The sequence below is a fragment of the Bos taurus genome, chromosome 8, assembly GCF_002263795.3.
Source record: "Bos taurus isolate L1 Dominette 01449 registration number 42190680 breed Hereford chromosome 8, ARS-UCD2.0, whole genome shotgun sequence".
Lineage (NCBI taxonomy): Eukaryota > Metazoa > Chordata > Mammalia > Artiodactyla > Bovidae > Bos > Bos taurus.
The window spans coordinates 70,679,290-70,707,289 of record NC_037335.1 but is presented as its reverse complement, the minus strand read 5'-3'; the positions used below and the strand labels follow the sequence as shown (position 1 = coordinate 70,707,289).

Genomic DNA, 28,000 nt, shown 5'->3' with positions numbered 1-28,000 from the left:
CTTGAACACAGACTTCCAGAACATTCCACTGAGTTCCAGAAAGTTCCATGGAGGCGGGGTTGTGTCTGAGTCACAGCACACTCTAACGCCTATTATAGTGTCTAATCACGGGGTGCATGCGTGCTAAGTCATTTCAGTTTTTTATATATATATATATATATATATATATATATAGTTGTTGTCACTATATAAACTAATATATAGTTTAGTCACTAAGTTGTGTCTGACTCTCTGTGACCCCATGGACTGTAGCCTACCAGGCTGCTCTGTCCGTGGGATTCTTCAGGTAAGAATATTGGAGTGGGTTGCCGTTTCCTTCTCCAGGGGATCTGCCCAAACTAGGGATCAAACCCCTATCACCTGCATTAGCAGGTTGGTTCTTTACCACTAGCACCACCTGTGGGGGTAGGGGGGGCAATAAATATTTGTTAAATGTACAGATAAGCAAACAAACACACCAGCAACTTCAGATACCAAGGAGGGTAAAGCAGTTCTATGTCTCTTACAGCCCCTAAATACAAGCACACTTTCCCGGAATTACCTGTCCCTTCCATCACCCTTTATATGTAGAGCTTTCCTCATTAATGAAAAATCCTCTTTGGCTGCATTTCTCAAGCCCAGAGTGTGAGCCTCTGAACCACAAGGGAGCAGAAGCAGGCTGTCCCTGGGGACTTAGCTGGAGCCTGTCAATAAGAAGTGGCTCCTGCCATGCCCACTCCCGGAGGAGCGACCCACCTTGGCGAAGGTCTGCAGCAGCGGCCCAAGCCTCCTCCCTCACGATTTCTAGCCTGGGTGGCAAGGCTAGCGTACGGAGGATGGCCTTTCTCAGTCCCAGCAGACCCTGGCAAGCAAGGGTGTGGCCGTGTGAGAGAACACAGAGCACCGCAGTGAGGAGCCAAGAGAAGGCATCCTGGTCCAAGGCAGTGGCCTTGGCTGTGGCATCTGTCTCTCTGGTCCCCAGAGTCTTCAACTGGGAAATGAAGGGGAGGATCAGAACAGGGGCTAATTATCAAAATCACCTGGGAAATGTCTAGAAATATCTGGGCATCACCCCAACATGAATTGACTCAAAACTTTTTAATTGAAGTGTAGTTGATTTACAATGTGAGGTTAGTTTCAGGTGTCCAACAAGGTGACTCAGGTTTCATACACACACAGACACACACACACACACGTGTGTGTGTGTGTCTGTGTGTTTAGTCACTTAGTCATGTCTGACTCTTTGGAACCCCGTGGACTATAGTCCACCAGGCTCTGTCCATGTGATTTCCCAGGCAAGAATACTGGAGTAGGTTGCCATTTCCTTCTCCAGGGAATCTTTCTGACCATGGATCAAAATAGCATCTCCTGCATTGGCAGGTGGGTTCAACCATCCTCCTATAAAAGGCCAGCTGGGTGTCTGCACACTCATTGGACTTCTCTGTCCTCAGGTGTTGGACTACTCAAGGAGAGGCCACATTCAATAAGCTATACCCAGAACAGAAGCAAGTGGCCCATGAGCACTGAGGACCCAGGGAAGCCCCCTCTCAGCCCATGTCAACCCCCACAGCCAGGCTTGAATCCAGTGCCTCTTAAGTTCTGAAGCACCGTCACTTCTCCAATCTGCCTGCAGGGGGCACCCACTCGGTGTCAGGCACCAGGAGACAGTGAGGAAATAGATGGGCAAAGTACCAGATAAGGGAAGAATGACCATTTATACAAGATCAGGAAAGCAGTCTCAGAAGACAGACTGAGAGAAGCTCAAGGTGGGCAGAGCAAAGTGAGGCAGCAAGGACTGAAGCCAGAGAGGAGATAATCAATGTAGCCTTTTTTTTTTTTCTTTTTCTGTGACTCTGCCTATAAAATGTACAAATGAGAGCACGGCATTTTTTATCTACCTGTCGGCCAGAGAAGGAGAAAAAGTTAGGAGTGAGAGGGAACCACCCAAGTGTCCATCAATGGATGAATGGATAAACAGAATGTGATAAAAAGAATGGATAAACAGAATTCCACCCACACAGTGGAATTTTATTCATCTTAAAAAAGGAGGAAATTGTGACATGTGCTACCGTGCTCAATCTGTCGTGTCCATCCGACTCTCTGCAACCCCATGGACTATAGCCCGCCAGGCTCCTCTGTCCTTGGGATTCTCCAGGCAAGAATGTTGGAGTGGGTTGCCATGCCCTCCTCCAGGGCATCTTCCCAATCCAGGGATCAAACCTATGTCTCTAGTGTCTCCTGCATTGGCAGGCAGAGTTTTTACCACTGGCATCACCTGGAAAACCTGACACATGCTACAACACGGGTGAACTCTGAGGACACGATGCTAAGAGAAATAAACCAGTCACAGAAAGACAAACAGTGTATGATTCCACTTATATGAGGTCCTCAGTTCAGTTCAGTTCAGTCGCTCAGTCGTGTCTGACTCTTTGCAACCCCATGAATCGCAGCACGCCAGGCCTCCCTGTCCATCACCAACTCCCGGAGTTCACCCAAACCCATGTCCATCGAGTCGGTGATGCCATCTAGGCCATCTCATCCCATGTCATCCCCTTCTCTTCCTGCCCCCAATCCCTCCCAGCATCAGGGTCTTTTCCAATGAGTCAACTCTTCATATGAGGTGGCCAAAGTATTGGAGTTTCGGCCTCAGCATCAGTCCTTCCAATGAACACCCAAGGACTGATCTCCTTCAGAATGGACTGGTTGGATCTCCTTCCAGTCCAAGGGACTCTCAAGAGTCTTCTCCAACACCACAGTTCAAAAGCATCAATTCTTCGGTGCTCAGCTTTCTTCACAGTCCAACTCTCACATCCATACATGACCACTGGAAAAACCATAGCCTTGACTAGACGGACCTTTGTTGGTAAAGTAATGTCTCTGCTTTTTAATATGATGTCTAGGTTGGTCATAACTTTCCTTCCAAGGAGTAAGCGTCTTTTAATTTCACGGCTGCAGTCACCATCTGCAGTGATTTTGGAGCCCCCAAAAAATAAAGTCTGACACTGTTTCCCCATCTATCTGCCATGAAGTGATGGGACCAGATGCCATGATCTTAGTTTTCTGAATGTTGAGCTTTAAGCCAACTTTTTCACTCTCCTCTTTCACTTTCATCAAGAGGCTTTTTAGTTCCTCTTCACTTTCTGCCATAAGTGTGGTGTCATCTGCATATCTGAGGTGATTGAGGTCCTAGAGACCTCTAATTCATACAGACAGACAGCAGAATCATGATCTGTCAGGAGCTGAGGTAGGGGAGCGGATGTGGGGAGTTATTGTGTAAAAGGTAGGATTTGGGGTTTTGCAAGATATAGAGTTCTGTGGATGAATAGTGGTGATGGGAGCACAACAATATAAACGCACTTAACGCCACTGTATAGGACACTTAAAATGGGTAAGATGGTACAGTTGATGTTATGTATATTTTACCACAATCTTTTAAAAAGGCAGGGTGTAAGGGTGACTAGAAGGAAAAATAAAATGAATGAATGAAGAGGCAGAGAGAGGGGGCAGAAATTAGAATTAAAAAAAAAAAAAAAACCAGAAACAGAATTTCACCAACTGCCATTCCCATCCTGGGGTTTCAATTCCTGCCTAGCTGTCCAGCTCCCTTATTTCCATATCATAAACACCCATTCATTGCATTTTAATTCTCCTCTCTTGGAAATTCATAATGTACATTAGTGCGTCCAGGACTCTGGAAAGTTTTGCAGGAAAGTCGACTGTGGAGCTTTGTTTCAAGGCACTTCAACATCTGTCTTTGGCCATGGAAGCCTCTTCTCTCTGAATGAGGGGTTACACCTTGCAGAATACGCTTGAGAAAACACAGCTGTGGCCAAGGGCACACACCCTGGAAGCAGGAAGTGCAGAGATCACTCAAGGGGTTAGCAGGATCCCCTGGGGAGCCCCTGCAGAGAATAGGCAGCAGGGAACAGCTTGGAAGACCAGACCTGAGAAGGGGGATGGGGGACAAATGAGCAGGAAGAGCCCTGTGCTGTTTGGGAGGGAGCTTTACTCCATGTCAATCTGCATACTGCTTTTGCTCTCAAAAGGGCAGATTCAAAAGAATCCACCTGCAGTGCAGGAGATGCAGGAGACACAGGTTCAATCCCTGGGTTGGGAAGATCCCTTGGAGAAGAGCATAGCAACCCCCTTCAGTATTCTTACCTGGAGAATCCCAAGGACAGAGGAGCCTGGTGGGCTACAGCCCATAGGGTCCCAAAGAGTTGGATGTGACTCAGCATGCACCCAAGATTAGGAGACTGGTTTTGCCATTCAGTGCATCTGATCTAAGCAAGTACCCCTCCCCGCCTGGCCCCACCCACTGCCCCCATCCCCCACAGTCCCAAGGACTAGAACATCAATTCTACAGGAAGACTCACATCAGTGATATAAATACTGTATTTATTGAACGGGCTCCATCATGGCCAGCAAGACTGCAATGGAGGGGACAAGCCCCTTCCTCAAATTCTCCCTCAAAAAGACAGAACAGGAGAAACCCTCCTTGCAGGCCTGTTGGCTTATAGAGAGGGCAGGGAGGGAGTGGAAAATGTGTCTTCTGTCCCAGGTGAGCTCCAAGGATCGTATAACATGGGCTTCAAGTGCTGGGTTGAAAGCAGAGCTGGCTCAGCACCTACTTTTTCTGCTGGGAGACTGTGGCCTAGAATGGGAGAGGGACTTGCCCAAGAGTCACAGGTCTGTGTCCCCCAGAAAAGAAGAGGACACGTTGGGCCCGGGAGGGAGCCCTCGGACCTCCCAGCATATCCCACAAAAGACAGCCCAGCCTGGCCCCAGCTCCCACGGCATCTCTGAGCCATTGTTGTCCACCTAACCTGGACACAGCTGGGGATTCCCAACCTTTCTTTCTGAATCCCTCAAAAATAAAAACCAAGTAATAAGAAAACTTCCCCTAACATGCGGCACTTCCGGGACCAGAAAAAGATATTGGGAAATCCTATCCATCCATCCGTTCAAATGCAGTTGCCATGCTCCTCCTCGGAGGCAGGCGTGATAGGGAGGCAGGCAGGGAGGGGTGTGCACAGGGCTCCGAGTTCATGGTGTGAACGAACAAACATGATGAGAGGGCACTGCTCCCATAAAGGAACGAGGGCTGCACTCCAGAAGGTCACTCAGGAATCTCTGCTCCAGATGCCTTCCGGGAAAAAGGATAGAAGGTTTAAGCACCCAGGAAGTGCTAGGAAAATGCCAAACAATGTTAGCATCTGCCGCCCAGTGGCTGTTTCAGCATTAGAAATCAAGTTGGTGAGTTTAATTCCCTCCCATCTGCCAAATGTTTCCAAGTAGCATTGACATCATCAACAAACCACAAAGCTGGACTTCGGGACCCGCCCCCAGCCCTCTCCCTGTTTTCTAAGCCCTTCAGCCACCCACCCATGGTGCAAGGCCTCCCCCTGCAGCCCATTTTTACCCACGGTCCATCCACGGCACCGTGTGTGGGATCTATCTGCTGTGGACGCCCCAGCCCCCTTGCACAGCTGCCTGGGCCACAGACTGCAGCCAAGAGCCGGTTCCCACGCAGGCCAGGAGGGAAAGGCTTCTTTGGGGCACTTTCTACATTTTTTTTAGCTTTTCTTTTTTGTGGGGAAAGGATTGTCTTCCGGAGCAAAGCCACAGACCTCATCGAGGGCTTGGAAAGCCCTATCTCGCCTTCCAGAATCCTTAGGAGACATGTACAGCAGATGAAGAAACCCAAACCACATCAAGGGAACTAACGCACAGTAAAACTTTCAGCACTTGAGTTCAAAACAGCAGCGTCCTGACTCGGACGGAACCTGTGGCCTTATTATATTCATTACAGGGGATGGAATCCTGGTGATACTTCCTACAGTCACGCCCTGGCCCTTTGAAAACATGTGCAGAAATCATAAAAACTCAGGCGTTGAGGATATCGCCAGCATCACTCCCCACACATGAACCAGGATCGGAGCAACATAGAAAATCCTGTAAGACCAGGGTTCCCAAACTCCAGGGCTTAATGCCTGATGATCTGAGGTGCGTGCCTGTGTGCTAAGTCGCTTCAGTCGTGTCCCACTCTTTGGGACCCTATGGACTGAAGTCCGCCAGGCTCCTCTGTCCATGGGATTCTCCAGGGAAGAACACTGGAAAGGGTTGCCATGCCCTCCTAGCAGAATCTTTCCAACTGAGGGATTGAACCCGGGTTATATTTCCAAGTTCAAAATTCCAAATGGTGTCTTTTTATGTCTCTCAAGTTGGCAAAAGTGGATACGTAGGAGAATATACTTTGTTTATGTTATTTTTTAAACAAAAGGAAAACTTAGGAACCAGAAAGAGAAAAATGACTCCTCTAAAGCAGCCCTTCCTTGCTTCCCACACCCTGCAAAAAACAGGGGGCTGTTGGGAGAATATATATCAGAAGCATGTGGGGGTTGGTATGTGGGGAGGTCCAGGCATTTGCATTCTGAAAGCCTCTGTTGAGAACCCCTACATGGGAGACATCATTTTGCTGACGAAAGTCCAGACAGTCAAAGCTATGGATTTTCTAGTATTCATGTTCAAATGTGAGAGTTGGACCATAAGGAAATCTGAGCAAAGAAGAACTGATGCTTTGAAATTGTGATGCTGAAGAAGACTCATGAGAGTCCCGTGGACAGCAAGGAGATTAAACAAGTCAATCCTAAAGGAAATCAACCCTGAATATTCATTATTCAGAGAAGGACTGACACTGAAGCTGAAGCTCCAATACCTTGGCCACCTGATGCAAAGAGCCAACTCATCAGGAAAAGTCCCTGATGCTGGGAATAAAGGAGAAAGGTGCGGCAAAGAGATGGTTGGATGATGAGATGGTTGGATGGCATCACCGACTCAATGGACATGAGTTTGAGCAAACTCCGGGAGATAGTGAAGGACGGAGGAGCCTGGCAAGTTGCAGTCCATGGGGTCACAAAGAGTAGGACACAACTTAACAACTGAACAACAACAACATGGGAGCAGCCAAAGGGTCAGCTCACTGGAAAACCAGGGAGAAAAGGTGAACAGAAAATGAGGTGAGAGGGGGTGGGAACATGTTTCCGGCTAAATCAGGCATCACTGTCCATGCCTCGCCTATGGGAAGGCCCAGACCTCCCAGAGTTTCAGGCGGCCCCAATGTGGGGGAAGGGTGGGTTCACACACAAGGGAGGAAACCCTCAGGCCCAAGCTGCCTTTTCACTTATTTCCCATGGGGCCCAATGTTCACCAAGGGCACACTCGCTCTTTTCATCAGACCAACCAGCCTCATATGCTCCTGATTATCTGCTGCCTCTACAGCTCAGGGCCTGGACTGCAAAGGACCCCGGTCATCTGTCATTCACACACATCGTCAGAACACAATCCTGCAAGTTTCAGGCCCACTAGAAGTGTATTTAAGAGGTGCTGGTATTTATAGAGACAAAAGGATTAAGCGATGATACCACTAACATGTGGAACCTAAAAAATAATACGGATGAATTGACTTATAAAACAGAAACAGACTCACAGACATAGAAAACAAATTATGGTTCCCAAAGGGGAAAGTGGAGGAGAGGGATAAATCAGGAGTTTGGGATTAACAGATACACACTACTATATATAAAGTAGATAAACAACAAAGACCTACTATATAACACAGGGAATAATATCTTATAATAACCTATAATGGAAACAAATCTGAAAATATATATATATTGCTGTACACCTGAAACTAACACAACATTGTAAATTGCATAGTAAACTAACACAATGTTGTAAGTCAACTATACTTCAAATAAAACAAAACAAAACAGGACTAACTGAAGAGCTTCCCTGATGTATTTGGTAGAAATACACAAATTCCACCAAGACAACCCAAACCAAGTTCCTCCTTGGCCTGCCAGTGAAAAAGCCACAGCACCAAACACTACTTCTCTTGGTAACAGGCCACAAACCCCAGAGCACCTTCGACCCAGAAAGGGTGGCCGAAGAGGGGTTAGTTGAGCTACACCTGGAAAAAAGGATGGTATTCACACTGGCAAGAAATGGAGCTGTCATTGTAATCTCTTTCACACTATTTGATTTTTTGACTTAGCTGTAGGTGTCACTTTGACTGAAAAGAACAAAATGTAAACAGAGCAGAGAAAGAGAATATTCTAACTGAGGGAGCTGTGAATGGGCTAGTGGGTCTGGGAAATGGAGGCGGGCCTGGCCAGAGGGCATGCATCAGGGGATGCAGCAGTAAGATGTGGATGGAGAAGGATCCTGAACTCAGGAGAGTGGCTGAACCCTAGATGATGGATGAATACACGTTTGCTGGGGCTTTCTGGGTGACTCAGCAGTAAAGAATCCACCTGCCAATGCAGAAGACTCGGGTTCCATCCGTGGTCCAAGAAGATCCCCTGGAGAAGGAAATGGCAGCCCACTCCAGTATTCTTGCCTGGAGAGCTCCATGGACAGAGGAACCTGGTGGGCTGCAGTCCATGGAGTCGAAAAAGAGTAAGACAAGAGTTAGCAGCTAAACAACAACAACAACACATTTGCTGACTGGGAGAAAAGGCAGGTCGGGGCTGGACTAGGGGAGGCCCTGCCTGAAGAGCTTGCTAAGGTGTTTGGAATTTACTTTCCAGTCAAGTGTTTTCCATGGTTACGTCCCTCACTTGACACAAGAGTCGCACAGAAGCCACATCTGGGAGAAGGCACCAGGCAACAGAAGCCCTCTCCACCGGGTCCCGCGTCCCGTTACAGGCTGCAAGGCCACTGTAACAGCACAGCCATGGAGGTCTCCCTCCCCGGCAGCAGCTCACAGCACAACCTCGCCCGCCTGTGGCTCCAAGGATGCCATTCCCACATACCTTTATCTTGGGAGCCAAACCTGCTTCTTCTTCCCTTTCTCAAGAAAATTCTATAGCAGAAGGGAGGGATGGAATAATCTGTACCTGGCTCAGATCCAGTGTACCCACATGCTGGGAGCACCTAGTTGGTGCCCCGCCCAAAGGATTAAATTACCTCTGCTCTAGAGGCAGCCAAATTCCCAAGATTACAGGTAACAGGGTTGGAATTTCATGGGTGGGACTGGAGATCTCACTGGGAAACAGAGAGGGGGTTGCAGGGGGCACTAGGTACAGGGAAAGGCTGGACCACTGGTCACTGCGACCCACCTCGCCTGGCTCTAGTAAGACAAGCCAGGGCTGGGTTCCTGTGTTCAAGCCCCATATGCAGCAGGAAGGACTGTGCTGTTGCTGTTTAGTTGCCCAGTCGTTTCCGACTCTTTGGGACCTCATGGACTGTAGCCCGCCAGGCTCCTTTGTTTCTGGGATTTTCCAGGCAAGAATACTACAGTGGGTTGCCATTTCCTTCTGCAGAGGATCTTCCCTACCCAAGGATCGAACTCATGTCTCCTGCATTGGCAGGTGGATTCTTTACCACTGAGCCACCAGGGAAGCCCTGAAGGGCTGTGTGGCCTTAGGCAAACGGCCTTACTTCTCTGAGCCCCAATGCCTCTGCTGCTGCTGCTAAGTCGCTTCAGTCGTGTCCGACTCTGTGCGACCCCATACAGGGCAGCCCACCAGGCTCCCCAGTCCCTGGGATTCTCCAGGCAAGAACACTGGAGTGGGTTGCCATTTGCTTCTCCAATGCATGAAAGTGAAAGTGAAGTCGCTCAGTCGTGTCCGACTCTTAGCGACCCCATGGACTGCACCGCAGCCCACCAGGCTCCTCTGTTCATGGGATTTTCTAGGCAAGAGTACTGGAGCGGGGTGCCATTGTCTTCTCCGCCAATGCCTCTACACATAAATAATTATAATAATTAAGCAGTCACATCACCAGCTAACTCTACCCACTTTACAGACAAAGAAACTGAGGCACAGTAGGATAAGCGACTGGCCCCAAGGTCACAGAGTACAGAAAGGGCTGGAAGTCAGATAGACTGGCTCCGTACCATGCCCTTAACCACCAGGCTACACGACCCCCACCTCGTGAAAATGTGGACTGGAAAGGTCACTCAGGACTTGCAACTTCTCCCTCATCTCTGATGTGCCCTGCTTCTGTGCTGTGCTGTGCTTAGTTGCTCGGTAGTGTCTGACTCTTTGTGACCCCAAGGACTGTAGCCTACCAGGCTCCTCTGTCCATGGGGATTCTCCAGACAAGAATACTGGAGTGGGTTGCTATGCCCTCCTCCAGGGGATCTTCCCAACCCAGGGATCGAACCTAGGTCTCCCACACAGCATGTAGATTCTTTACCGTCTAAGCCACCAGGGATGCCACCCCACTTCTACAACTGTGCTAAGTCACATGTACACCAGCTCAAGTACACAACCTTTTAAAGATCGAGTAGCCTTGATGCCTCAAAGACACCTAAATCCTTGATGCTGAAGTCCAGGAAGGGCCAGGGGCAGAGGGTTGAGGGGTGGAGGTCTCTATCCAGGCGGTACTTACGGGCTGTCAGAACCTAGTCCCTTGGAGGTCACACAGCATCATTGTTCTCCAACTCTGGCCATCAGCCTCACCACTAGGCTCACACAGAACTGGGTACTAGCAGCTAGTTCAACATGAACTCACCTTTCTCCTGGAAAAGACCCTGAATCACCTGTCCATTCAGGCTGTGGGCTGGAAAGACATCCTGACTGACAATGAACGTTCAGCACTCAGTCAAGATTCAAAAACACGCGAGACAAAATGCTCCAGTGACCAGGCTGCTTGCAAGGAAGAATTTCACTCACTTGGCCTCCCAGAAGCCTCCCTGGACTCAGTGGCTTGTCTATATCATTGGCTTAAAAACATCCCACCCACAAGTGAGGACAAGACATCAGAGGCAGAGCTGGAAAAACACCTCGTTCTCCCAAGTGTTCTGTCTTCCTGGCATCTGGGCAAATTTGCTAAGCCACCACTGCACACTGAAGAAGAAGTTTAATACAAGTGTCCCCATGGAAGTGACCTGGGAGCACATGATCACGCCCCTCCCCCACACTCAGAGCACCAGCACATTGACTGTGTGTGGAAGAAGCAGAGTCCAGACAGTCCCACTCCCTACTTCAGCCCCCAAAGCTCAGCCATCACCTGTTCTGCATGACAGGGGTGGGGAGCGGATTTCCTCTGGGCTTCCACTTGATTTCAGAGTTCCAGCTCACACAACGCTGCCTGGCTGATGCGGGAAAAGTTGTGTGACTTGCCTAAGCTACAAGAGGTGGTCACCACTGCCCCAGGACAGGACAGCTCTCCAACTCCCAGATCCTGCCCACCTGACCCTCCTTCAACTATTATTTTGCTATAAAAATCCCAATCGGGGAATCTCAAAGAAATTTCATCCAATCAGATAGTGCCTGGGGTCTGAAGTTCATCCATTCGGTCACCCATCACATACTGAGCCCTGACAACATGCCAGACTCCGGTCTTAGGATCTGGGGACACAGTAATGGCCCCATCCTCAACCACTGCACTATTTTTGAACGGCACACCTTTGGCGAAGTTACTAAAATTCTTTGCCATTCAGTGGCCTAATGGGATAAAATCTCTACTTCATATGCTTCTGGGAATGAATAACAAACACGTGTCTCTTGTGTCTCCTGCAAAGGCGAATTCTTTACCACTAGCTCCACCTGGGAAGCCCAAATGAGAAAATATAATAAGTACATTACTTTGTGGGCATCACTTTGCTGACAAAGGTCCGTCTAGTCAAAGCTGTGGTTTTTCCAAGAGTCATGTACGGATGTGAGAGTTGAACCATAAAGAAGGCTGAGCACCAAAGAATTGATGCTTTCGAATTGTGATGTAGAAAAAAACTCTTGAGAGTCCCTTGCTGCTGCTGCTGCTAAGTCACTTCAGTCGTGTCCGACTCTGTGTGACCCCATAGACGGCAGCCCACTAGGCTCCCCCATCCCTGGGATTCTCCAGGCAAGAAGTGGGTTACCATCCCTTAGCAGGAAATCCACCCTGAGTATTCATTGAAAGGACTGATGCTGAAGCTCCAATACTTGGCCACCTGATGCAAAGAGCTGACTCTTTGGAAAAGACCCTGATGCTGGGAAAGATTGAGGGCAGGAGGAGAAGGGAGCAACAGAGGATGAGATGGTTGGATGGCATCATCAACTCAATGGATGTAAGTTTGAGCAAACTCCTGGAGAAGTGAAGGACAGGGAAGCCTGGCATGCTGTAGTCCTTGGGGCTGTAAAGAGTCGGACACGACTTAGCAACTGAACAACAAAAAAGCACGTAGCACAGTAGAGGAGATGCTTGGTAAATGTGACCATTACTAAAAGTTTTTGTAAAAGGGCTCCAGCAAGTATGGAATCACCTGTGTTAATACAAATGTCTTTGAAATATCATTAAGAACCACCACCCAAACTAGCTTAATCTTGCCTAGATAGGAGATGTGGGTATTTTTCCCCGCTTGCTCATAAATGGCTGTTTGGCACAAAGGATGTTCATTACAGGCTTGAACTGAATCATTAAGACTACAGAATCAGATAGGCTAGAAATTAAACAGAGCCCAGGGTCCCAGAAATAAGCTACCAGCCACAGAGCACTGAGGACTCCAGGCCACAGTTCCTACAACCTCACAATAAAGGGACAGGACACTTTCCTAGAAGTCCAGTGGTTAGGACTCTGAACTTCCACTGCAGGGGGCACAGGTTTGATCCCTGGTCCAGAACTAAGATCCCGCATGCCACACAGTGTGGTAAAACAGATAAAAATAAAGGGCTTGGGGCTTTCCTGGTGGTCCAGTGGCAAGAAATCTGCCTGCCAACGCAGGGGACACAGGTTGATCCCCCTTCTGGGAAGAATCCATATGCCATGGAACAGCTAAGCCTGTGCAACACTACTACTGAGCTTGTGCTCTAGAGCCCATACTCTGCAACAAGAGAAGCCTGCGCACCGAAACCGGAAAGTAGCCCCCACTCACTGCAACTAGAGAAAGCCTGCAAGTAGCCATGAAGACCCAGCACAGCCAAAAATAAATAAATAAATATTTTTTAAAAAGAAATAAAGCAATAGCAATGGAATCCCCACTCTAACCCCCTCCGACAGAAAGAGGCTGGCCAAAGGGGAGGTGGCCCTGTGGTTTCCAATGGAGTCCAGACCCTCAAAGACCAACGGAACAGGCTCTGGAGCCCCACGTGACCTACATCCCAGCCCGGCAGCTTCCTCCTCCCACCTTTGCACCTTTGGCAAGTTACTCAATCCCTCCCAGCCTGTTTCCTTCTCTGGAAATGGCACTCATCGCAGCAGCCACCTTCTAGTCTCTGTGAAGATTAAAAAATACAATGAATGAAAAGCCCTTTGCCTGGGGTCTGGCATCCAGCTGCTGGGGCTTTACATTTTTGGTTCTTTTTGATGGGGGTGTTAGTCGCTCAGTTGTGTCTGACTCTTTGCACCATAGACTGTAGCCTGCCAGGCTCCTCTGTCCATGGAATTCTCCAGGCAAGAATATTGGAGGGGGTAGCCATTCCCTTCTCCAAGGAATCTTCCCAACCAGGGATTGAACCCAGGTATCCTGCATTGCAGGCAGATTTCCTGAGCCAACAGGGAATTCCCAATTTGGTGGGGGTGGGGAGGAGATATATAGAAATTCCTAGGAAGACGTCATTTTAACTTAAATTCCTTTAAAAGATGACCACCTCCTAGAGAAGGGTGCCCCCATAATCCACCCTGGTTGGAAGCAACACCTCACAAATCACTGCCTATTTGGATGAGATGACCTGAGCCATTGTTGGGAGTGACCGGCAGCCCTTACATTCTTGCTGCCTATCTTAACAGAAGAGAATCTGAAGCCCAGGAAAGTGAGGGGATTTGTACATAATAGCCTCTAAGGGTCTCTGTCCCTCCCCCCCACTCCGTTTCCACATTCACCTTCCTTTGCTCCCCAATTCTAAATGAATGGAACCTGCTGCTTACATTAATCCTGATTATATAAGGAAGGAAACTTGGAGAGTCAAAGAGGAGGGAGGGAAAAGCTAGTGTCAATTTATGCTAGTGCAGAGGGCCCAAGACAAAAGAGCTGCAGAAAGTTCACTAAGAGCCCAGGACAGTTCAGACCTTTAACTGGTGCTGAAGTCCAGGGCCCCGGCAAGGGTAAGGCCCTTAAGTGCCAAGGTTCCCTGACACTGCTGACTGGCACCCATTCCTGCAGGGTCACCACAGGGTAAAGGTCCTCCCCAGCACTCAAGCACCCACAACCCTCTGAACTGCAGAGAAACAGGCAGCCGGGGCCACAGTGAGCTACAGGACTGGGCACAGGGTGTCTGCTCCCTCCACTGTGCTCTGCCCATAGGTGGGGCAGGCTCTCAGGCCCCTCAGATTTTGGGCATAAATAAACCCACATGGTACTACCGGGCACAGATATTCCAGAGAAAGGAGAGAGTCCTGTGCTGAGTCAGAAAACCTCAATTTCCATCCAGCTTTGCCAACAAGTCCCTAAGGAACTCCTGGCTGGGTATCCACAGGAATTCCCACCAGAAGGTAAACCCGAGATGTGGGAGATTTCCTCTGTCTAGTCACCCATCCATTACAATTGCAAATAGTTGTCCAATGAATGGGCTTCCCCGGTGGTGCTAGTGGTAAAGAACCCACCTGTCAATTACAGGAGACAGAAGAGACATGAGTTCAATCCCTGGGTCAGGAAGATTCCCTGGAGGAAGGTATGGCAACCCCCCGCCAGTATTCTTGCCTGGAGAATCCCATGGACAGAGAAGCCTGGTGGGCTACAGTCCTTAGCGTCGCACAGAGCTGGACACAACTAAAGTTGACTTAGCACGCACACACATCCAGTGAATAGAGTCCGTAGATGATCTCTAAGACTAAGACTTAGTCTGATCTTAGATGATCTCTAAGTCTTAGAGATTTTAAGTCTTAGAGTCTCTAAGTCTTAGATGATCTCTAAGTCTCTTTTTGACGTCTAACATTCTAAATCTATAAAGCCACTAAAGAGTCCTTTGGAAAACAAATGCTTGAGAGGGGAAGTGTTTAATTTGATGTGTGCTTGTGTGCTCAGTTGCTAAGTCATTTCCAATTCTTTGCAACCCCATGGACTGTAGCCCACCAAGCTCCTCTGTCCGTGGGGTTTTCCAGGCAAGAATACTGGAGTGGGTTACCATTTTCTTCTCCAGGGGATCTTTCTGACCCAGGGACTGAACCTGCATCTTTTACATCTCCTGCATTGGCAGGCAGGTTCTTTACCACTGAGCCACCAGTAAATGTACGCTACGTTAGATACTGTACATCTATACTATAGAACCGCGGCTTAAAAACCCTTGTATTGGACTTCCCTGGTGACACAGTGGAGAATCCACCTGCCAATGGAGGAGACACAGGTTCCATCCTTGGTCCAGGAAGATTCCACATGCCTCAAAGCAACTAAGCACACGCACACAGCTACTGAGCCCAAACACCCTATGCTCTGCAGTAAGAGAAGCCACCGCAATGAGGAGCCTGTGCCCCAAAACAAATAGGAGCTCCCCTTGCCACTACTAGAGAAAGCTCACACAACGCACTGAAGACCCAGAGCAGCCAAAAATAAAAAAATAGACAAATAAAAATTTAAAACGCTGTATTAAAAAAAAAAAAAGAATTCCAGCAGAGATTAGAACCCATGTGCATTGTCAGTGGGAGTGTAAAAAGGTGCAGCCTCTATGGAAAACAGTATGGAAGTTCCTTAAAGAATTAAAAATAGAAACTACCACATGATCCAGTCATCCCACCTCTGGGTATAGATCCAGAAGAACTGAAAGCTGAGTCCCAAAGACATATATATATATATATACACACCCAAGTTCACAGCGGTATTCTTCACAATAGCCAAAAAGTGGAAGCAACCCAAGTGCCCATCCATGGATGAATGAATAAACAAAAGGTGATATTATCCATGCAATGGTACACTGCTGCTGCTGCTGCTGCTAAGTCGCTTCAGTCCTGTCCAACTCTGTGCGACCCCAGAGACGGCAGCCCACCAGGCTCCCCTGTCCCTGGGATTCTCCAGGCAAGAACGCTAGAGTGGGGTGCCATTGCCTTCTCCGGCAATGGTATACTATTCAGCCTCAAAAAGGAAAGAAATTCCGACAAGTGCTACAACACAGATGACCCTCAAAGACATGCTGCTAAGTGAAATAAACTGGTCACAAAAAGACAAACACTGTATGATTGCACTTAGATGCGGTATCCGGAATAGTCAAATGCAAAGTGACAGAAAGGAGAATGGTGGTTGCCAGGGGGCTGGGGACAATGAGGCGATGCTGTTTAATGGGGACAGTTTCGGTTTGCAAAGATGAGAAAAGTTCTGGAGGAGGATGGGGATGATGGTTGTACAGTAATGTCGATATACCACAGTAGTGAAATGCACACTGAAAAAAGGCTAAGATGGCAAGTTTTATGTGTATTTTAACCACAACTTTTTAAATTTTAAGACATTTTTAAATTTAAAATAATTTTTCTAATAACCACAATTTTTAAACGCTAACAATCTAATCAATAGCTCACTCCACATGCGTTTCTGAAATCACAGTCTGAAGTCTGGCCACAATCCAATAGTTCCCTGAGGTTTCCTTGAACACCTGGGAGAGCAGTTTGGGGTTTGTTTATCTGTTTGGTGAAGGTGGTCAGGGGTCTCAAATGCACCATGTAATCCCCATGGACACAGTAACAATCCCAGCCTTGAGGAAGTACCTGGAAATTCCACCCAAGATGGAACGAAGGCAGAAGCTTTGATGGAAGATAGAAAGGCTTTGGGGCTTCCCAGGTGGCACTGTGGGAAAAAATCTGCCTGCCAATGGAGGAGATGCAAGAGACATGGGTTCCCATCTCTGGGTTGGGAAGATCCCCTGGAGGAGGGCATGGTAATCCACTCCAGTATTCTTGCCTGGAGAATCCCATGGACAGAGGAGCCTGGTGGGCTCCACTCCATGGGGTTGCAAAGAGTCAGACACAACTGAGCAACTAAACACACACACACAATAGAAAGGCTTAAGATGCAGAGCTGGGATGCTCACCCTTTTCCACAGGCTGACCCCCCAGCCTGGATGATGCAGCGCTTCCCTGTCCAGTACACACAGGCCTGTCCCAGCCCAAGGCCATCATGCCAGGAAGCACTATCCCACCTGTTCAGGTGTGGCAGTAGCTGCCAAAAAAACAGCCACTCGTTTGTATCTGAGAGACTGGATGACCACGCAGGTGGTTCCTGCCCTGCCTTCAGAGCCAGGGAGCAGAGGTGGCCCCCTCAGGGCTGTGGGTGACAGCTCTCCCGGATCCACCCTGGACGGACTCAGAGAGCTGGGTACCTCACAAGCCCCATGCACGGTTCCCCAGTCAAGAGTGGTCCTGCCAGCTTCTGCAAGACCGGCTTCCACACCCTTCCACAGAGACCACACCTTCCAAAGGAAGCCTCACGATTAGCCTATTACCCACAGGGAAAAAAAAGCCTTTTCAAGGCTACCCTGTCGCCAGCCTTCTCTCGCTCATTCCTCTACTACTAATTATATCAGGTGATGCATCTGCATGCCTGCCTCCTATTAAAGTCTGAGAGAAACACAAAGGGAGAGGCAGCCTCAGATGCTGTGATCTCTGTGCCCCAGCACTGTGCTTTACTGCAACAGACACTCAAGAACTGAGGGGCTTCCCTGGTGGCTCAGTGGTAAAGAATCTGTCTGCCAGTGCAGGAGACACGGGTTCAATCCCTGGTCCCGGAGGATCCCACATGCCACGGGGCAACTAAGCCTGTGGACAACAACTATTGAGCCTGTGCTCCGCAACAAGAGAAGCCACCGCAATGAGAGTAGCCCCTGCTCACCGCAACTAGAGAAAAGCCTGCACATCAACCAAGGCCCAGCACAGCCAAAAATAAACAAACAATAATAATAATCAATGGAGGAGGGCTCTGAGGTACACTGTATTTCATTCACAAAGCGGGCATTTTAAGGCCCGGATGCACTCTCCTCCCCAAACGGCCATCTGCTTGCTGAGCATCTATGTCCCGTGGAGCGAGACATTTCATGTTTTCTGGGGCCTAACACGCAGGATAAGAGCCCAGGATATGAGCCCCGTGAGAGCCAAGCTCCAGAGTTGAGGGGAACACCAGAGGGCTAAGGACGGGCCGCAGGGAAATTTTCCAGACGTTACTGAAGCCAGATTTCCCACAAACACTGCTGTCAAATCAGCTCCGTAAGGCTGAATGATTTACGTGCAGGCAGGGCCAGGTCACAGCTGGAGGGGATGTTCTCTGGTTTCTTCACACACCCTTCCTACCAGACGATAACAGAGAAAGAGGACAAAAGACCAGAACCACCAGGCTTGATGTGCTAAAGGTCTCAGAGGAAAGATGCCAAAGGTAACATTCTGGACACTCACCTTTCAGTCTCCAAAATCCACTTGCAGGTACTACTTTCTACACAGACAAATGATTTTCTAAGTTCGAGGGGAGCTATTTTTGTTTCCCTGGATGCCGAAGAGAATGGCAAGAACGTTTGATCCTGGATGAGATTTCCTATCAATGAAAACCCTCATCCTGGAAACAGAGCTCAAGTGTATGATTTAAACCAAAGTCGAATGACAAGAAGTGTTTCCAGAAGGGAGGAGAGATGAATGGGTGCTGGGGATGAAAGTGAGGGACCAGACCACAGGAGTCTTGTGTTGGTAAAACAGGGTCAGTCTACCAACAGATTCTCCCAACAACAAACAGTGTGCTGCTAGGGGAGCTGGGGATGCTTGGGGTAGGCAGAGAGTCCCTGCCTTCAAGGAGGTTATAGTCCAGGAGGGGAGGGAAAGAGCAAACCCAAAATCATACAAATAAAAAGTTACAAACTAAGGGGGTGACAGAGGATGAAATGGTTGGATGACATCATTGACTCAATGGACATGAGTTTGAGCAAACTCCAGGAGATAGGGAAGGACAGGGAAGCCTAGAGTGCTGCAGTCCATGGGGTTGCAAAGAGTCAGACACAACTGAGCAACTGAACAACAACAAACCATCCTGAAGTAAAGGACAAGGTAAAAATGCTGTGACAACAAAGGCAGGGACCGAGTTTAGATTCGAGGGTCCCAGAAGCAACTTTGAAGCAGTGACCAGAAGCCTGGGGGAGTCATGCAGAAAGAAGCATAGGAGAAGAAGGGGGCCACCTCGGGATGTAGGTAGCGGCAGGTGGGATGTGAACAGAGGCCCCGAGGAAGGTGATGACCCTGCAGCCCGCTGGGTACCAGGAGCACAGCGCAGCCTGTGCTGAGCCCTGAAAAGAAGACAGGCAGCTGACCCTCTATGCAATGTTTCAGTCTCTTTGGTTCTGACCTGAACACAAGCCACAGGGAGTGATGGTGTTCCCGTCACCGTGATGGGAGTGGCGGCAGCAAGCCTTCCAAGGTAAGGAGTGGCCCCTTCATCCTGACATTCCCACCAAAGTTCACCCAAAATGCCCCAGCTGTCTGGGCTCACCCATCCTTGCTGCTGGCAAAGCTGGGTGACCGTGGCCGTGCCGGCTGACCCCTCGATGACTCAGCTTCCTGGTTGTGAGCTCATAAAATGGCCCAGGCAGGAAGGAGTCAGAGAGCTATAAACAGAGCCTTCCAGAAGCATCGGCTACATGGCTCCCCTTGATTCCAGGGTGGGACTGTGGCCATTCAGCATTTCTAGAATTGTCTGAATGAACAGTTCACAGTCTTCTAGTATTGCAGTTAAAAAGTTTCAAGTAAATTAAATAGACTACCATTTCTTGGCAGATACTCTAGGAAACAAGGTCCCCCAAAAGTATTTGGGCATCTAGTTCTTTTAATTCCAGGGTGTGTGTGTCGGGGTGGGGGAGGTCGTCTTCCTAGCTTCCTCCTTCAAGCTGAAGTGCTTGTTAAGTCTATACTTTACATTCCAAATCAAAGGACAGGGCCCAAAGTTATACAGCCCATGCAAACAAAGAGCAGAACTTTTAGAACTAGAAGCTTCCTAAGAAACCATATAGTTTTAGTTCCATTTTGCCATTTTACAGATGAACAAACTGAGACTCAGACAACTGAAATGCTTTCTAAGAGTCACTCGGCTGGTGGGCTTCTGGTTATCACAAGCTAATTATAACTCACCCTAAAATGCAAATTAAATGTTCTGTGTGTGTCTCCAGAGAAAGGACCCATTTTGCTGTGTTTTTCCTTTCATTCCCTGCCCTCCATACTCAAGCTCTGGGTTGGCAAAGGTTCTTCCTGTCCCTTCAACTCTGGCTGCTCAGAGAGGATCAGAAATCTGTTTTCAATTTAAAAGCCACTTCTAGTAAAAGCCCAGCTCTGTAGTTAACTTTCGTTTTTTTTAGGTTCTGAAAGGGAATTTCAGAAATTTTCTTATGATTAGATTATCATAAAACTCAAAAGACCCTGGAAGAAACATTCAAGGGAAGGTTAAAGTGAGAATTTTTACACCAGGTCAGGGGAAGCATCAGTCACAGATGCCAGTGGAGGGAACAGCGATAACTCCAAGGATAACAGACCCCACGGTGACAAACTGCAGTGTCAACTCCTTCTCTACTTCCTTCTGAACCTCAAAAGACTTTCTTGGAGGCAAAGAAGGAACTAGGAGTCACTCTAACTTGTCAATGTATTCCTTATTCTTATTCTGTTGTTTTTACGAAGAAAAATTGCTAAAGCTGACCTTCTTTCTTTTTTAATCAATGTATTTTTCATCTTGCTTTAGGTATTTTTTAAAATTGAATTATAGCTGATTTACAATGCTATTTAATTTCAGGTGTATAGCAAAGTGATTCATATATAATTCATATACATATATAAAATACCTTTTCAGATTCTTTTCCATTATAGGTTATTATAAGGTATTGAATATAGTTTCCTGTGCAATGCAGTAGGTTCCTGTTGTTTATCTGTTTTATATATAGTAGTGTGTATCTGTTAATCCCAAACTCCTAATTTATGCCTTCCCCATCCCCCTTCCCCTTTGGTAACTGTAAATTTGCTTTCTTTGTCATTGAGTCTGTTTCTGTTTTGTAAATAAGTTCATCTGTAACATTTTTTTTAGATTCCACAAGTGACATCATATGATATTTGTCTTGCTCTGTCTGACTGAGTGAAGCCGATATTCTTGCTGCTCTGAGGACTCATTATAAATCTTCAGTCATTTTCGAAATAAATTTATTTAACGCTTCACACTTCCTGGCATAAATATACTCATTAATTCAGTGATTGTCTGAGAAGCCAAGATTCTAGGGAAAACAGTTTTTAAACACACTTACACTAAAAGAGAGTTCTCTAGTCTCTCTTGCTCATTTTAGGTTATTAACCCTTTCACTGACAACCCCTATTCCAGCAGGGCATCTTCTATGGTTTAATGTCCAGCAGATCCAACTTTTGCTTGTACCCCAACTGTTTCTCCTGGGGAACAGCTCGGCATTGTTAAGCGACACTGAAAAAGGCCCACCGACGTCCTCCTTCAAAACACCCAGCAGGTTTAGTAACAAAGACGTCAGATGCCAGGGAAATCCACAGACAAAGAAAGAGAAGGCTGGCCTTGGGGTCGGTCAGTTCTTGCCCATGTCACAGGACTGGTCTTGTGGAGAAACAGGACTCAGTTTTTAGAAGCTGGGAGATCCAGCAGCTTTTCTCTCTTAACCTGGACTGATACGGGCACCAGAAGGAAAATCCTCAAGAGCCAGCAGCTTCCAGCCTTATCAGAATCACTGGAGGTGTATGGACAAGCCCCAGGAACTGAACTCTCTGCATTTAGAGAAGGATCCACCACAGACAGAAGGACTCAAAGAAAAGAGAGGGCAGGAAAAAAAAATTTCCAACTATTCAGCTGCCTTTAAAAAGTGACAGGGAGGGGGCGACCCTAGTGGATCAGCAGTAAAGAATCTGCCTGCCAATGCAGGAGACGCAGGTTCAATCCCTGGTCTTAGAGGATTCCACATGCAGTGAAACAACTAAGCCACTGCGCTATAACTACGGAGCCTGTGCTCTAGCGCCCAGGAGCCACAAATACTGAGCCCGTGTGCCACAACTACTGAAGCCTGTGAGCCTAAGGCCTGTGCTCAACAACAAGAGAAGCCATTGCAATGAGAAGCCCAAGTACTGCAATTAGAGAGCAGCCCCCACTTGCCGCGACCAGAGAAAAGCCCATGCAGCAGTGAAGACTCAGCAAAGCCAAAAATAAATGAATAGAAAAATTTTAAATGTCATTAAAAAGAAGTGACGAGGAATGAGGCAGGAATCTGAGTATCCATCACAGGTCCCCATGTGGGGCTCAAGATTAACCTCTGTCTTTGCCACATTTCTCTCGTGATCTAAACTGTGATCTGGGCCTGAAAAGGTTACTCAGGCAAACCCTAAACCTCACCAAATCATGTGACTGTATTTAATTTTTAGCTACTTGCCTGGCTGCTGCTCCAGCTGGCATTGGCCACTCATGTCACCCATCAGTTAGGAGCCGATTATGAGCAGAAATGCCTGTGACATGACAGCTTTCCTCCCTTCCTCTGTGTTATTGACTCCTCTGGTCCTCAGCTCTGCAGGGAAAGTTCCCACCAGGGGGAGGCTGGGCCTCCCTGGATGCTGCCAAGCAGTCACTTGGTGGTCGAACAGTGAATTAAAATTCAGAACGTGGGGGGAGGGAAGAAGAAGGAATTTCAGAATGGGGGCAGGCCCTGGTGTGACCACCCCCACCAAACACAAAAACTTTCTCGGCTAATTCTGTGGGCAGAAGGTTCGGAGCAGAAACCCAAAAGCAGAGTGACAGGGGAGGGTACAGGTGTCCTGGGGATGGCCAGGCACCTTGGGGACAGGCTGTGACATCCCAGGGGAGAGGGAATCGTCCAGTTCTGTCCTACCATCTATATCTCCTTCAGTCTAGATACAGCTGTTGATATATTATTTCTTCCAGGGCCCTTTTCCTGACCGCTCTTGACAAGGTTTGGTTTCTGTGAGAAGAGACTCATCACCCCCCTCCAGGAATGATGCAATGATACCTCTGTCCTCCTGGCAGACAGGGGACTTCTGTGAGGATGGACCTCACAGGCAAGAAGCCTCCAGGCTTCCAGTGCTTGGCACATGTAGTCACACCCACATGTTCCCAGTTCTGAATTAATTTTCTCATTAAAATGAAGACTAGGGGATGATGCTGCACTTTTACACATGGCTTTTAACTCCTTCTCAGTAGAGAAATTCCATGAATCAGGCTTATGCAAGCCAACACTTAGCAAACAAGCGGTGGAAACAGTGACTAAGGAAAGAGAGCTGGTTCTACAGTCCATGACACGCCTTGGGTTCGTCCTTAGACTTTTGCACTCATGTACACACACAACAGCATCTTCTTTCCCTTGGAAAGGTTTGCCCCTATTTCTTCAGTGTGGCTTCTGAGATCTGATTATCAGGCAATCACTTGTTTCTCTAATTCAGGCTGGAGACAGCCCTGGGACACCCATGGGATACAGCCTCTATTCCAGGGGAGCAGAGCACCCCACTGCAAGTCAGAGGCAGGGCCCTGCATGTTTCCATTCCTAGCAAGTTGGCTGGCAAGCTTCCTGCAGCTGCCAGCACCCACCCTCACATCCACCTTCCACACCATCTGCCAGGCCCAGAGCGAGGCAACATGCCAGCAAAACCCCCTCCCTGTGGGCAGTGTGAGGAAAGGAGGACCAGGGACCCCAGGACAAAGGCATCTGTGCCCTACCGCCTCCCCTTCTTCCTTTCAATGATCAGTGGCCATGAGTAACCGTAGCACACAGAGCAGCAAGGGACCAAGGCAGGTAAGGGCATCAGCAGATAGAGTCACGCTTCAGGATGATCGGCCACCTTTCTCAGTCCCCAACCTCACCCGCCAGCCACTCAAGGGGACAGACTCACCTGCAAAATGAAATGGAGCCTCTAAGGTGACAACCCCATGGAGATGAAAGGGAGGGGCCCCACTCTCTGGAGGAATCCTTAATCACTGGCCTTAATCACAGTAGTTGTATGCAGGCCTCTCATCGCTGGTCCGACATCATCAATTTTAAATGTATTTCTGAGCATGCCCCAGAGTATAATTGGCTCTTCCTGATTACCCAGCGAAAGAGGTGGCGGCAGACGGCCACCCTGGTCTTTATTCAACAGATGGGAGACACAGAAGGTAAGAAGAGAGGCTAAGTGCCCAAGGCCATGCAGCTGCAGCGAATCCTACAGTGGCCGGAACCAGAGCCTGTATTTTCCATTCCAACTAGCTAAACCTACCCCTTTAACAGGATCCCAGTTTGATAATAAATACCACGGCCTGGCACCTGCAGAGAGCTTTATACTTTGTAAATGGTATAAAGGTCTGTTGACTGCAAAACAGGCTGTATTTTCTTACCACATGTATTAAGTAGAACTGAAAGGGAGGTGCAGCGGGCATTGTTACTCTTCCCTATTTGAGATGAGAATACTGCAACCCTAGCAGACCAAGGAGCTATGATGTAGTACTCTTTCCATAGGTCATTTTTAGGCTGTCTTTTGGAAAGGAATCCTTAAGCTAATCCAAAATCAAGTTACTATACTGAGTCCAACTTTGACTCACCGCTAAAATGAGAATGTGCCATAGCAGCTGCAGTTTGCTCCAGAGAAAGAAGCCAGAGAGAACCAAAAATATCCTATGGTAATAACCATTTGTGATCATCCCCTTGCCCTACATATTGGAATAGGTGACCAAGGAACTCCTACCTATATGTTAGAGCTCCAAGTTCCATGCCAAACTATGACTTTTTGCCAGAGCTTCCTCAGCTCCAGTTTCTCCCTCCCAAAAATGCAGCTGGAACCCCAAAATCTCCTCTCAGAACCCAGCTCAAGGGCTCTGCCATCATTAACATGAGTCTACATCTCAGCACTTCACATGCTTGCTCCTACCTGATTCCTTTCCTCAACTTGCCTTTAACAGGATCCCAGTTTGGTAATAAATACCATGGCCTGGCAGCTGCAGAGAGCTTTATACTTTGTCAATGGTATAAAGGTCTGTACCAGTACCTTCAGTGCTGGTACAGCAGAAAGAGGCACAAGTTCCAGGCCATGTTATTGTCCTGAAGCTTAGTTTTCTCATTTATGAAATGAGAGACTGTGGGTGCTTTTTCCTATCTTCAAAGGAGAGCTAAGAGGATCAAGTGACAGAATATAGGTTAAAACAACACGAAAATAATGCAAGATAGAGTTACAACAGCAACATACAAGCATAACCAAGCATTCAAGCAATAATACTTTCTGGGGTGGTCCAGTGGTTAAGAATTCACCTTGCAATGCAGGGGACGTGGGTATGATCCCTGGTCAGGGAATTAGGATTCCACATGTGGAGCAACTAAGCCCATGTGTCCCACAACTACTGAACCCATCTGCCACAACTAGAGAGCCCGTGCACGGCAACGAAAGATCCTGCCTGATGCAACGAAGATCCCGTGTGTTTCAATTAAGATCCAATGCAAATAAAAAATGAATTAAAAAAAATCAGTCTAAAAAAAGTAATAACACTTTCAGAAATGATAATAGGAGCTAATATAAAGTGAGAGCTTACCACTTACCACTGACACTATTCTTAACATTCTAGTTGTAGCATAATTCATTCTCATAGCAACACACTATGAGGTGTGTAGTGTTTTATTCCCATTTCACAGATGAGAAAAATAAGGCACAAAAAGGTTTCAGCAATTTGTCCAGGCACCAGCCAGGCAGTCTGGACTCAGGGCCCATGCTGTTAACCTGAAAGGCCCTTATTTCAGCATATTACCTCTGATACGATCTGTCATTAGTGGGGCCTGTCAAGGTTTGGGCTTTCCTGGTGTCTCAGAGGATAATGCAATGCAATGCAATGCAGGAGACGCAGGTTTGATCCCTGAGTCAGGAAGATCCCCTGGAGAAGGAAATGGCTATTCACTCCAAAATTCTTGCCAGGAACAATCTGCGGACAGAGAAGGCTAGTGGGCTAGAGTCCATGGGGTCACACAGAGGTGGGCACGACTGAGACAAGCCACCTGCAAACGTGATCCCACCTGAGCTACTCAACAGCCCTGTCCAGTAGGTAAACAGATGATGTCAGTCCAGGCGGCTAATAATAGTCTATGAGACACAGAGACACCAAGCCAGAGAAATAACTCATCCAGGTTTCCAAGCAGATGAGTGGCAGGATGGGGACTTAAATTCATGGGGCCTGACCCCTCCACCCCCACCCTCCACAGCTTTCCAGGGGTCCCAACACCAGCACAAGTATGACACACACGTCCCCCCTCCCCAACGCCTGCCCACAGCAGCATCTCCAGGGAACAAAGGCCGAGGCCACACTGAGAGATCCATCAGGGGCCTCTGCCACCAGACCTCAGGGGACAGCGCCTTTCTCAGTCGCTCACAGGATTTTGTGTGTGATGGATCCGGAAGCTGGTGGCCCCGGAGGACGTCCTCTCAGGGACACGAAGTGGCAGTCCCTCCACCTGACCCACGGTGGCCAGACATTTCCTAAACCTGTTAAGCAACTTTTGCTTCAACCAAGCTGCTGCTGGGATTTCGCTCTATTTCAACATGTTTTGTTTTCTCTTCAGAGAGAAAGCACGAATGTGAAACCAAAACACTTCTTAGTGACCAGACTACGGCCCTTCCCGGCAGGCTGGGATTATTGGGCGGGGTGGGGGGTGGTGGTTCTCAAAGTTACCTTCTGGGAGCCAATTTCAGCTTCCAAAATGACTAACAACTGCAGGGGTGAGGAAGAGGATGTGTGTGTGTGGTGGGGGGTGGGGCACAGTACAACTGAAGGCCACTGTTTCCCAGAGGGGAAGAAGCCAACTCAAGAGGGCCCAGCAAAGAGCCCCAGTGACACTGCCCTGCCGGCCCCAGAATTTCAAGATGGCAGCCTGAGCCCTTCTGAGTTCACCCACCCCGGCCCTCGCACCCATATGAAAGTCAATATCAAGATGGGTCATTCTTCTCCCCAAAGCAAGCTGGTCTCATCACCTAAGCTCAGGGTCTAATTACAGGGAGCAGGCTCTGGAAATAGGAGCCAGGACTTATTTTGGTTGCCTGGGTAAGGAGGGCCCTCAGTCAGTGTGCAACGAATGAAGTGGGTGGCCAGATGAATAAACAGCCTCAACGGGGGCTTGTGGGTTCCACCATAGAAAACGGACAGACAAAGGGGCTGAGTCTCTGTCTGGCCAAGGACAGTAGGGATCCCAAACAACGCTAAGCAAAACAAAATAAAAACCAGCACTTGTTTAATAGCAGGTTTTAAAGCACTTCCCCCACCCCCACCTCACATCTCTTTAAAACAACTGATTCATTCAACCAAGAGTCACAGAAAACCTTTATGTGTCTCTGGAGAATAAGTCCGAGGGGAAGAGGGTCTGGGCCTCAGCATGCCACTCAAGGTAGTCCAGGTTTATTCTGAAGGCAGTGGGGACAGCCATGTGGTGTCAGGTGGAGACACTACTGGAAGTGAACTGAGACAATGGGGCTGCTGCTCGACCCCCTCAGGCCCCTCTCAGGCTCTGCTGCACCATGGAGAACAGGCTGGATTTTCAGTTCCAATCAGCTAACTCCGCCCCTTTAACATGATCCTCATTTGATAATAAATACCATAGCCTGGCACCTGCAGAGAGCTTTAAGCTTTATAAACTGTGATCACTGCAAACCTGGTTGCATTTTCTTCTAAGACTTAAGTAGATCTGAAAGGTATGTAGGATGAGTATTATTACTCTTCCCTGTTTAAGGAGAGAAAACTGGGGATGAGCAGATCAGCTAAGAAGGATTTGTGGGCATTCATTCAACAAATACTTAACTGAGCACCTACTATGTGCCCAGAACTATTTCTGGCAAAGGGAACACTCAAGAGAACAAAGGAGTCAAAAATTCCTGCCCTTTGAGAGCTGACATTCGAATGAGGGAAGACAGACTGTGAACAATGGAGATCATATTACAATTATGAAAAAAACACTAAACTATGTAAATAATACATATAAGTTAATGGTATGGTGGGTTACAGGGTAACACATGCTGTGGAGAAAAGCAGGTCTGGGCAGTAGGGAAGTGAGAGCGAAAAAGGAGGGGAGAGAAAGGGCAGGTTTATCCAATTGTGACTCTGTGATCAGGGAAGCCTGCAATGTAAAGGAGACAGAGGCAG

General features: G+C 48.1%; 1 protein-coding gene and 1 long non-coding RNA gene across 2 annotated transcripts in view; both read right to left on the bottom strand.

Moving 5' to 3' along the window:
* The window catches only part of LOC523756 (solute carrier family 25, member 37), a 41,052-nt gene that overhangs the window by 4,246 nt on the left and 8,806 nt on the right, over positions 1 to 28,000 (bottom strand).
* On the bottom strand, positions 149 to 27,790 carry LOC132345972 (uncharacterized). Its single transcript, XR_009495619.1, has 2 exons — positions 25,625 to 27,790; positions 149 to 5,125 (listed from the first exon to the last, which is right to left on the bottom strand). It is a non-coding gene; the product is annotated as an uncharacterized lncRNA (long non-coding RNA).